The sequence below is a fragment of the Schistocerca cancellata genome, chromosome 3 (assembly GCF_023864275.1).
Source record: "Schistocerca cancellata isolate TAMUIC-IGC-003103 chromosome 3, iqSchCanc2.1, whole genome shotgun sequence".
In the NCBI taxonomy this organism is placed as follows: Eukaryota; Metazoa; Arthropoda; class Insecta; order Orthoptera; family Acrididae; genus Schistocerca; species Schistocerca cancellata.
Genome location: NC_064628.1, coordinates 208,329,605 through 208,340,943, shown reverse-complemented (window position 1 = coordinate 208,340,943; position 11,339 = coordinate 208,329,605).

Here is an 11,339-nt window from a genome sequence, read left to right as displayed (position 1 = left end):
CTCATCCCTTTCAGATGCTCAGTCCAAGTTCCAGCTTCATAAAGCCATTACGTAATTTTTGAGAGTGCTATTAGTGAAGTTGTGTTACGAAAATGGAACAGCAGACTTCAGAGAAACATTACGCAATTAGGTTTCGTGTTAATCTTAGGGAATCCACGATTTTGACATTTGAAAAGATAAATCATTTTTGAAAAGCTGAGAACATGTTGAAGATGAACCTCACATCAACTTCAAAAACTGATCGAAACATTGAATGTGCATGTGCTCTTGTGAGGTCATACCGATGTTTAACAATAAGGATGACGGGATGACCTGTTAAACACTTTCACCATACAACAAATTTTGACCAAAGATTTTCACATGCAAAAGGTTTGTGTGGAAAAAGAAGTACACTTGAAGGAATGTGTGCAATGATCTTCTCCAGAGGGTTGCTGATGACCGTGATCACGGCTGAAGAATCTTGGATTTTTGAGTACGTTACTGATACAAAGTGTCAAAGTGAGGAGTGGCACACTGAGACATCTCCCTGACTGAAAAAAGATTGAATGAGCAAATCAGAGATCAAAACAATGCTGAATTGCTTTTTTGATGGCAGGGGTATCATGCATAAAGAATTTGTTCCTCCATGAAAAACTGCCAACCAAGTATTTTACAAAGATGTGCTTGAACACTCGGGAAACGGGTGAATCAACTGAGACCAGACATTGTAGTGAAGTGGGTGATGCATCACAACAGTGCCCCATGTCACAAAGCCACTTTACACCACAGAATTTTTGACCTCAAAAGGCATTGCTATTATTCCAGAGCACTCTGCAAGCCACCCAACGGTGTGTGGTGGAGGGCACTTTACGTTCCATTGTCATTACCCCCCCCCCCCCCTTTTCTGTTCAAGTCGCATATGGTTTGGCTGCATTTAAATTTGCAGTGAAGCAAGAGAACTTCGCAGTAGTTTCCTAACTTTGTTGTTGAACCATGGTGGGTTTTTCCCGTCCCTCACAGTTTTACTCGGCATGTACCTGTCTAAAACGCAGTTTACGATTGGCTTGAACTTTTTCCATAAACACTCAACATTGTCAGTGTCAGAACAGAAATCTTCATTTTGATCTGTTAGGTAGTCTGAAATCTGCCTCCTATTACTCTTGCTAAACAGGTAAAACTTCCTCCCTTTTTTTATAGTCCTATTTACTTCCATATTCAGGGATGCTGCAACGGCCTTATGATCACTGATTCCCTGTTCTACACTTACAGAGTCGAAAAGTTCGGGTAATTGCTTGAGGTAATTTTCGGATAGTGCACTCAGTATAATGTCACTCGATGCTCTGTCCCTACCACCCGTCCTAAACATCTGAGTGTCCCAGAATATATTTGGTAAATTGGAATCTTTACCTAAGACTGAGGAAATTTATGTGAAGAGTATTCCAGATTTTCTCTCAGTTGTTTTGCCACTAATGCTGCTGAGTTGGGAGGTCGGTAAAAGGAACCAATTATTAACCTAGCTCGGTTTTTGAGTATAACCTCCACCCATAATAATTCACAGGAACTATCCACTTCTATTTCACTACAGGATAAACTACTACTAACAGCGACAAACACGCCACCACCGGTTGCATGCAATCCATCCTTTCTAAACACCGTCTGTGCCTTTGTAAAAATTTTGGCAGAATTTATCACTGGCTTCAGCCAGCTTTCCGTACCTATAACAATTTCAGCTTCGGTGCTTTCTATCAGTGCTTCAAGTTCCGGTACTTTACCAACGCTGCTTCGACAGTTTACAATTACAATACCAATTGCTGCTTGGTCCCCGCATGTCCTGACTTTGTCCCGCACCCTTTGAGGCTGTTGCCCTTTCTGTACTTGCCCGAGGCCATCTAACCTAAAAAACTGCCCAGTCCACGCCACACAACCCCTGCTACCCGTGTAGCCGCCTACTGTGTGTAGTGGATTCCTGACCTATCCAGAAGAACCCAAAACGCCACCACCCTGTGGCGCAAGTCGAGGAATCTGCAGCCCACATGGTTGCAGAACCGTCTCACCTCTGATTCAGACCGTCCACTTGGCTCTGTACCAAAGGTCCGCAGTCAGTCCTGTTGACGATGCTGCAGATGGTGAGCTCAGCTTTCATCCCGCTAGTGAGACTGGCAGTCTTCACCAAATCAGATAGCCGCTGGAAGCCAGAAAGGATTTCCTCCAATCCATAGCGACACACATCATTGATGCCAACATGAGCGACCACCTGCAAATGGGTGCACCCTGTACCCTTCATGGCATCCGGAAGGACCCTTTCCACATCTGGAATGACTCCTCCCCGGTATGCACACGGAATGCACATTGGTTTTCTTTTCCTTCCTTGCAGCCATATCCCTAAGGGGCCCCATTACGCACCTGACGTTTGAGCTCCCAACTACCAGTAAGCCCACCTTCTGTGACCACCTGGATCTTGCAGACTGAGGGGCAACCTCTGGAACTGGACAAGCAGCCATGTCCGTCCGAAGATCAGTATCAGCCAGAGACAGAGCCTGAAACCGGTTTGTCAGACAAACTGGAGAGGCCTTCCGTCCAGTCCTCCGGAATGTCTTTCGCCCCCTGCCACACCTCGAGACAACCTCCCACTCTACCACAGGTGAGGGGTCAGCCTCAATGTGGGCAGTATCCTGGGCAGTCACAGCCATAGTCTGATTGGGGGATGCGCGGGACGAGCTGGCCGTCCCCGACAAATCCCCATTCGGACCCCCACAGTGATGCATGCCCATTGGCAACAGCCTCAAGCTGCGTGACCGAAGCCAACACTGCCTGAAGCTGGGAGTGAAGGGATGCCAACTCAGTCTGCACCTGAACACAGCAGTCGCAGTCCCTATCCATGCTAAATACTGTTGTGCAAAGAATGTCTGAACCAATCTACAGAGAGCACAAACAACCGACACAAAATTTAATCAGTTATCAAAATACAAGACTGCCTATAAATGTAGTAATGTTGCTACTTTCGCACTGCTGACACACTGCTCAGTGGCAGAAGGCTAACTGTACTGTCAGTAACGTACAAGGACTATATGAAAGAAATAAACAAACGACAGATGACTACACGACTTTACACGTCACAGATATTAAAATGCAAATCTGCCCCTGTTAATTATGAAACTACACAATGATTTGACGGATTTAACTAAACAAGTGCGCTAAGAACACTCAAACAAATTTTCAACTTGACTACAGCACTTACATGAACGCTAAATAAGCCACTTGCTGCTACTTGTGCACTGCTGACACACTGCTCGGCGGCAGCTCCAATATTATTATTACTGTTACTATATGTTATATTAACTTTGTATGTTTCATACATCCACCAGACAATTTAACTAAAGGGTCACAAGTGTCTAATTTAGGGCGTGTAATGCCACACATGCGGTTCAACCCCTAGACGAGCATCTTTGGGATGTTAGCTCGCAGGGTTCAGTCCTTACTATCATCCTGTGTCCAAGTTTTATATTGTTCTATGTTCGGACTTAGGAAACCAAACAAAGAAAGATGGTGACACCATCTCTGGCAGGCCACTTCAATTTGCAAGCTCATTGACCTAATTGGTTAACTTCAATGTCAAATAATTTAAAAATGGTGCATCATCACATCATCATCATCATCATCACTTAAGACTGATTATGCCTTTCAGCATTCAGTCTGGAGCATAGCCCCCTTATAAAATTCCTCCATGATCCCCTATTCAGTGCTAACATTGGTGCCTCTTCTGATGTTAAACCTATTACTTCAAAATCATTCTTAACCGAATCCAGGTACCTTCTCCTTGGTCTGCCCCAACTCCTCGTACCCTCTACTGCTGAACCCATGAGTGTCTTGGGTAACCTTGCTTCTCCCATGCGTGTAACATGACCCCACCATCTAAGCCTGTTCGCCCTGACTGCTACATCTATAGAGTTCATTCCCAGTTTTTCTTTGATTTCCTCATTGTGATTGTGGACACCCTCCTGCCATTGTTCCCATTTACTAGTACCTGCAATCATCCTAGCTACTTTCATATCCGTAACCTCAACCTTGTTGATAAGGTAACCTGAATCCACCCAGCTTTCGCTCCCATACAACAAAATTGGTCGAAAGATTGAATGGTGCACAGATAATTTAGTCTTGGTACTGACTTTCTTCTTGCAGAAGAGAGTAGATCGTAGCTGAGTGCTCACTGCATTAGCTTTGCTACACCTCGCTTCCAGTTCTTTCAATATGTTGCCATCCTGTGAGAATATGCATCCTAAGTACTTGAAACCGTCCACCTGTTCCAACTTTGTTCCTCCTATTTGGCACTTAATCCATTTATATTTCTTTCCCACTGACTTTACTTTCGTTTTGCAGATGCTAATCTTCATACCATAGTCCTTACATTTCTGATCTAGCTCTGAAATATTACTTTGCAAACTTTCAATCGAATCTGCCATCACAACTAAGTCATCCGCATATGCAAGACTGCTTATTTTGTGACAATCCTATAGTATGTTAACTTGGGGTAAATAAAATTGAGATATAATTTCAAACATTTGTCTGGGTACATCACTGTCCAATTGGACTGCTCCTATTATATCACTTTATAAGCTGACAAACCCGGCATTGCCCAGGTATTCATTTTGCTAATTTTATATTAGAACTGTTTTTCTAGTGAAGTTTTGGAAACATTACATTGCCATGTATTCATTAAAACATCTTTGAAATTATGAAACAGCCGTACAAAGATATATGCATAATGTACAAATGTTTAAGTACAGTATCCAAATTAAGAAACATGATCCCAGACACTTTCGGTATGCTGGGCACAGGATCTTCGTGTGTCTACAACACAACACAATTATGTAAACATCTCTATGGCACTGCCTCTTCATAGCTCTAAAGATGTCTACTGTTTTTGCCCACAGCTGTTTGTGCTTTGCAGTTGAAAGCTGTCAGATGCACTCCAGATGTCATGGATTTCTTAATATGACTCAAGTGTACAAGTGCCTTAGTAGTAGGGAATCAATGTATTAAAACTTAATACACGATGTGGCAATTTTTCACACATCTCTGTGTTAATGATGTCATGTCTCTTGAACTATGACTCATACAATGCTGTATTTGTGTAGATAGATACAGTGGCTTATATGGATATTGTCTGTGAAATATATTGCAGATAGAATTAGTAGAAAAGGAGTAATAAACTTAAATGTCAAGCACGATGTGACAGTTTCTTGCTTTGTCTCAGTGTTTATGATTTCATATCTCCTGATGTATGTGTCGTACAGAGAGGTAATTTTGTAGGTACATTCAGCAGCATGTGTGTGTACTCTGTAAAATGTGTTGAGAATAGTGGTAGTAGAAAAGAAGTAATACATTTAAATATCATGCTTACTGTGGCAGTTTCTCATGCATCTCAGTGTTTATGAAGGCATGTCTCCTGAACTATGTGTGTTACCACAGTATACTTTTGTAGGTGCATTTAGCAGAATATGTGGGTATTGTCTGTGAAATTTATTGTAATTACAGTTAGTAGCACATAAGTAATATATTTGAATCTAATGAATGATATGGTAGGTTTTTTTGTGATTATCATTGTTTATGACATCAAATCTCCTGAACTGTGTTAGGTAGGTGGTTCTTATCTCCACAGCAGTTGTTACCTGTCACTAAAGGATATATGTACTAAGGTTGGTTGAAATTGCTCCATTGCAGTGCACCTATGTATAAAGTGTGCCATCCCCACATAACATTATCCCCAAATAACCTTCCATTGTTGTTTCACAATTGCGAGCCTGTGCCTATTCCTTCATTATTGTTTCAGCTAACATAGTACTAAGCAGCAGCAGCAGTAATATACAATAAACAATGAGATAAGTGAGAAAAAATTTATGATCAGTGCAAGAAAATGACACAGATTCCAGCTAGCTGCACAGTCCCACAGTGAGGCAGTGTCTATGAGATAATTAGCAATCAAATAAGTGGTTGGCTGTGTATGACATAACTGTGCTGTTTAACACCTTGACTGGGCCATTACTGTGGGATATGCAGCAACACGGTGATGCACCGAAGTTTATTTTATTATTGTTTAATTAAAGAGTGATTTAGTGCATATGCTATAAGTTTTTGTTGTTGTTGTTTGACTAAACTGTGATTTTGCTCATACACGTTTACCGTGGTAGCATAAAGACAGATATTCTCTACATGTGTACAAAGTACAACCGTGCTTCTACTCATGTTGTAAGAAACAGTGTACCTGCTTGAGGCTTAATCAGTTTATGGTTGTAAGTTTTTCACTGGTCAGCCGCACACGCGCTCACCCACCCACCCACCCACCCACACACACACACACACACACACACACACACACACACACACACACACTTACTTTTATAATATGTATGGGTTTATGCTTATTTGTGTTATGCAATTTATTCGTTAACTGATCCACAGGCTGGGCTTTATGATTCAAATAGATTTCATCTGGGCACAATGCAGCAGTGCATAACCCATCCCATATACTGTAGAGCTGTTTAATAAGTTTACAGTTATGTTTACCATTCAGTGGTTAGATAGTAACAAATTAATTTTATTTAATATGATTTTTACTTTATACTTTTGTAACCATATATTTGCCCTGTTACATTGTAATTGTTTGATCTCATGTGGGATTAGAGCAGCTATAACATGTCAAGTTACAAGATCTCTGGATCTCATTTTTGATTCAAAACTGTTGTGGTTACTTCACCTAAATGACCTGAAGACAAGAACACAGATAGCACTGAATATCTTAAATTGCCTTAGGCACAGGTCTTGAGGGGTGAACAGGCATATCTACTCTAGTTTTATAGAGCTTTCATGAGACTGTGGCTAAACTATTGGTTCACAGTGTGTGGATGAGCGAGTCCCCTTTACCTGAAGACCACTGATGCTGTCTACCATAAGGGGATTAGGCTGACCACAGGTGCTTACAGGACCAGCTCCATACCCAGTCCCTGTGCTGAGGCTGGGGAACTGCTATTCACGATCTGGCAGGCACTCCTCATAGTGTGTCAAGTCTATGAGAACCACACTGTTCCCAATTCATCAACGCACTGTTCTGTTGGTAATCCACCTATGAAACACCTTTTCTCATATTGACCATGCATAACATGACCATCTGGGATCCATAAGAAACATGAGCTGGCCTCACTTGGTGTGGAGCAAGTACAAACCCAAATCCAGGATTGTAACAAGACCGCTGCCCTGCTTACTGCAGAGACTGCAACTCAGTGTGCTAAAACTGTTCTAATCCTGCTTGGGATAAAACAATTGCAACATATCAGGGTAGATTTATGGCAGCAAACTATAAACTGAAACCCATTGTCAAACAAAGTTGATTTGTTTGTATCCAACCACTGGAGGACAAACTTACAACCATAAACTGATTAACCCTCAAGCAGGTATACTGTTTTTTACAAAATGAGTGGACGCACAGTGTACTTTGCACACATGTGGAGAATAGTTGTTTTTGTGCCACCAGGTAAACATGTGTGAGCAAAACCAGAGTTTAATCTTGGTTTAATCAATCAACAATAAAATAAACTTACATTATATACACTAAATCACTGTTTAATTAAATAATAATAAAATAAACTTTCAGTGTGTCCCTCTGTCACTGCTTAAAAGTGTTATCCCCCAGTAAAGACCTAGGTGAGATATTAAACAGTGCAATTGCATCAGATCACAGCCAACCGATTATAAATTTTTTTCACCTATCTTGTTTATTGTATATTACTGCTGCTACTTAGCACTGTGTTAGCTGAAACAATAATGAAGGAATAGGTACAGGCTTGCACCTGTAACGTTACAATGGAATGGTTATTTGGGGATAATGCTATTTGGGGATGGCATACTTTATACATAGGTGTGCCTGCTTGAGGGTTAAATGGCTCAACACTTCTGTAAGGAGTGGTTGTGTACCACTGCATTGTGGCATACTTTATACATAGGTGTGCTCACCTGAGGGTTAAATGGCTCAACACTTCTCTAAGGGGTGGTTGTGTAACACTGTATTGTACTCAAATGAGATTTTTTGAATTGTAGAGCCCAGCCTATGAAAAAGTTAATGATTAAATTGCGTGACACAAGTAGATGTAAACAATAAATAAATTGATATAGCAGGAGCAATCCAGTTGAACATTGATGTACCTACAATGGTGTGAAATGTGATCACAATTTTTTTTAGCCCAAGTTATATTATATAGAGTGGTGGCCTTAAAGAAGCTAAAATTTCTACTCAGTGAAACAAATACAATTTCAAATAGCAGTGCTTCAGAACGAGTGGAGTGTATACAGGCTACCTATAACATGTGCCAGTGGCATCATGGAGTGCGCCGACAAATTTTTCTGAATACATTCCTCACAATAAATAGTTCAGCCAAGTTTATCTGAATATGAATTCATCAGTAACATAGTTCAGTCTCAAAAGTCTTTATTAATTCACAATAAAAACAACTCATCAAATTGTCAAATAAAGCACTAATTGACTATGCCCCTAGTTGCATCTGACGCTAACACGCATGAAACCTTACCTCCTTACAGGACCATGGATAGCCACTGGAATGTCAATACCCATTCTGCATGCTCTTTCCACAGCTATGTCCCATGGCTGATGTCTCCAGTCAAAAGACATACTAAATGCTTGATCACCACTCAAAATCTAATTAAGAAGTGTTTGTGTATTCTGACTATGTTACTATATATGTTAGACTTGTATAATTTGAATATTACTTCTTTTTGATTACACTTTGCTAAAATATTAACATAGAGTGAAACGGGGGAGGTGATAATCTGGGTGTGATGACTATTTGCTTGTGTTACTTCACTTCATTAAGAGAGCAGAGCACTCAGTGGTCCACTACTTTATTGACTCCAACTCTTGAGTGGAAAGCAGTAGGTGAAGCTATAATGAATATTTTTCATCTTGGGGAACAAAAAAATTATGCTATTTTATACTGTAAAATAATTGCAGATGTTTTTAAAAATGATAATTGTGATTTCCATACATTTTTACCAGTTCTCTAACAATGTGTGTAACATGTACTCTATATCTTGAAGTATGTGTGCACCCAGTTACTTCCCATTTGCTGCCATACTGGGACATCTATTCCAACATACATACCACAGCAGTACCTGGGAAAGACGCATTATTTTCTTTGGGGTGAGATGGGCACTCATAATATGCTTTTTACATTTATTTATTTGCTGACAATGCCTATAAATTACATCATAACCACAAATAGAGGTCAGTGGAGGGAAGTAAGCCTCCAGTTAGCAATGGAACACATAAAACTGCTGGTATGAACTGTTTTCAAGCTTCCATACCAGACATTTGTAATGACTGTGCTGTGAAACAGTGAATATCACCCATAGAATGGTCAGTAATAGCAATACAAACGTTTATTTTGTATTAATTGATAATAAAATATGTAATAAAATTGTTTGTCATATGTACATCAGTTGTCAGAAATCTTGGCAACATGTGTGATTAATCTCGTTATGAAAATATCAAAATTTCCCCACATAATTTGAGGTAGAAGCAAAAATTATTATATCTTCCTCCTGGTGCACTATGAGACTGCATATTGTATTCAGCTGGAAGAGCTGTCACTAGTCAATTGACCTCCTTTCTTTACTAATGCCAATTTTGCACTACATTACTGAAAACATTTTTTTCTACAAATATTAATGTACAAATTTCTCATTTAACTAAACACTTACAATTTAAAAGAAATTGTTATTAACTATTGATGCAGAGGCTGAATGTTTCATGTACTGTTTGGCCACGGTAACTTGATAATTGCGCTAGTGCTGCCAGAAGTGGAGAAAATTGCCAACACTTGAAAGACATTCATTTATCTCTGAGTGCTGCCAATGTCAAGCGGCCCCTAGACACGAAGTATTACAAAAGGCTTGTGATTACTAGCAAGTAACTTCTGTAAGCACTTGCTGAAGTGTTTACATTGGAACAAAATCTTACCAACTTTACTTGTTCAAGTCACTGGGACAAGTTTATTTCAGGAACTTTCTGCAAGTATATGTTGGAGAAGTTCAGTTATTCTTAAAAACCAAAGCAGTCTTCACTATTATTGCATTATTATTAATGAATAAAAATTGTGTCAAAACATAAAAATAGAAAAAAAATGTTAGAAGAGTGCATATTGATATTACAAGTGATACTATTCAATTAACTACAATCAGAGTATTTCACTTTGATTAAAAACCTTGAAGATGCCATATGCAAAGTTCAAACATCTCTTGTCTATTGTGTAATCAAATATTCAGGAAAAAAAATGTGATTCAGTGTCTCACTAAGAGACTGTCTTTTAATTACTCTTTCATTTTTGCAAGCACTATTTACTGCTTTTATCACAAAAGTTATGCATTTATGTTTACAGTAACACTAAAAAAAATGAGATAAAATTTAAAGATGTCTATACTGTTATTCTGTTTTCCCTTCTAGTGAAACTAATTTCGTACTTTCTTGGCTGGTGGTGCCAGTTACATGTGTTTAAGGGTTCCTATGGTACATTTGTTTCAGCCATTGAAATCATACAAGTTGTATTCAGTTATATGTTGTGCCACAAGGTGGTCCACTTTGCTCTTGGTCAAAGTTTGGCAGTGCCCATCCCCCTGGTGGACAACTGGCCGGTAGACACACAAAATAAAAAGCTGTGCAGAAATCACAGCAAAGCTGATAAATGACATGGCTGCTTTTACAGGTGGCCCAGTCTCTGATGGGATAGGATAAGCCTCTGACAGGACAGGAACAGGAAGTGCTGGGTGGGTGGATTGGGTAGGTCTTGCTCATGGATCTTCCACAGGGGTGTGATGGAACACCACCTTTGGAGTGGTGGGAAGGATCTTGGGTAGATGTCCATTGTTTCGGGGCATGATGATAGATAATCAAAGCCCTGACAAAGGATGTGATTCAGCTGTTCCAATGCAAGGTGATATTGGCTGATGAAAGTGGTGTTCCTTTGCAGCTGGTTCTTGTGAGTGGTGGAATGATTGGAGGGTGTGTGGGGAATTGGCATGGGAAATTTGTTTGGAGAGTAGGTGTGGGGGGTTTTGTCTGTCTGTAAAGGCCTTTGTGAGACCTTCGGCATACTGGACAGAGAAGCTTGTCACTGCAGATACAAATTTTCCTGGGTGGCCAAGCTGTATGGGAGAGACTTTTTGGTATGGAATGGATGACAGCTGTCAAAATACAGGTACTGTTGGAGGTTTGTGGGTATAATGTCGGCAAAGGTATGGGTGGAGCCATCAGAGAGGAGGTGGTTAGCGTGCTGGGTTGAGGATGACCAGGTGAA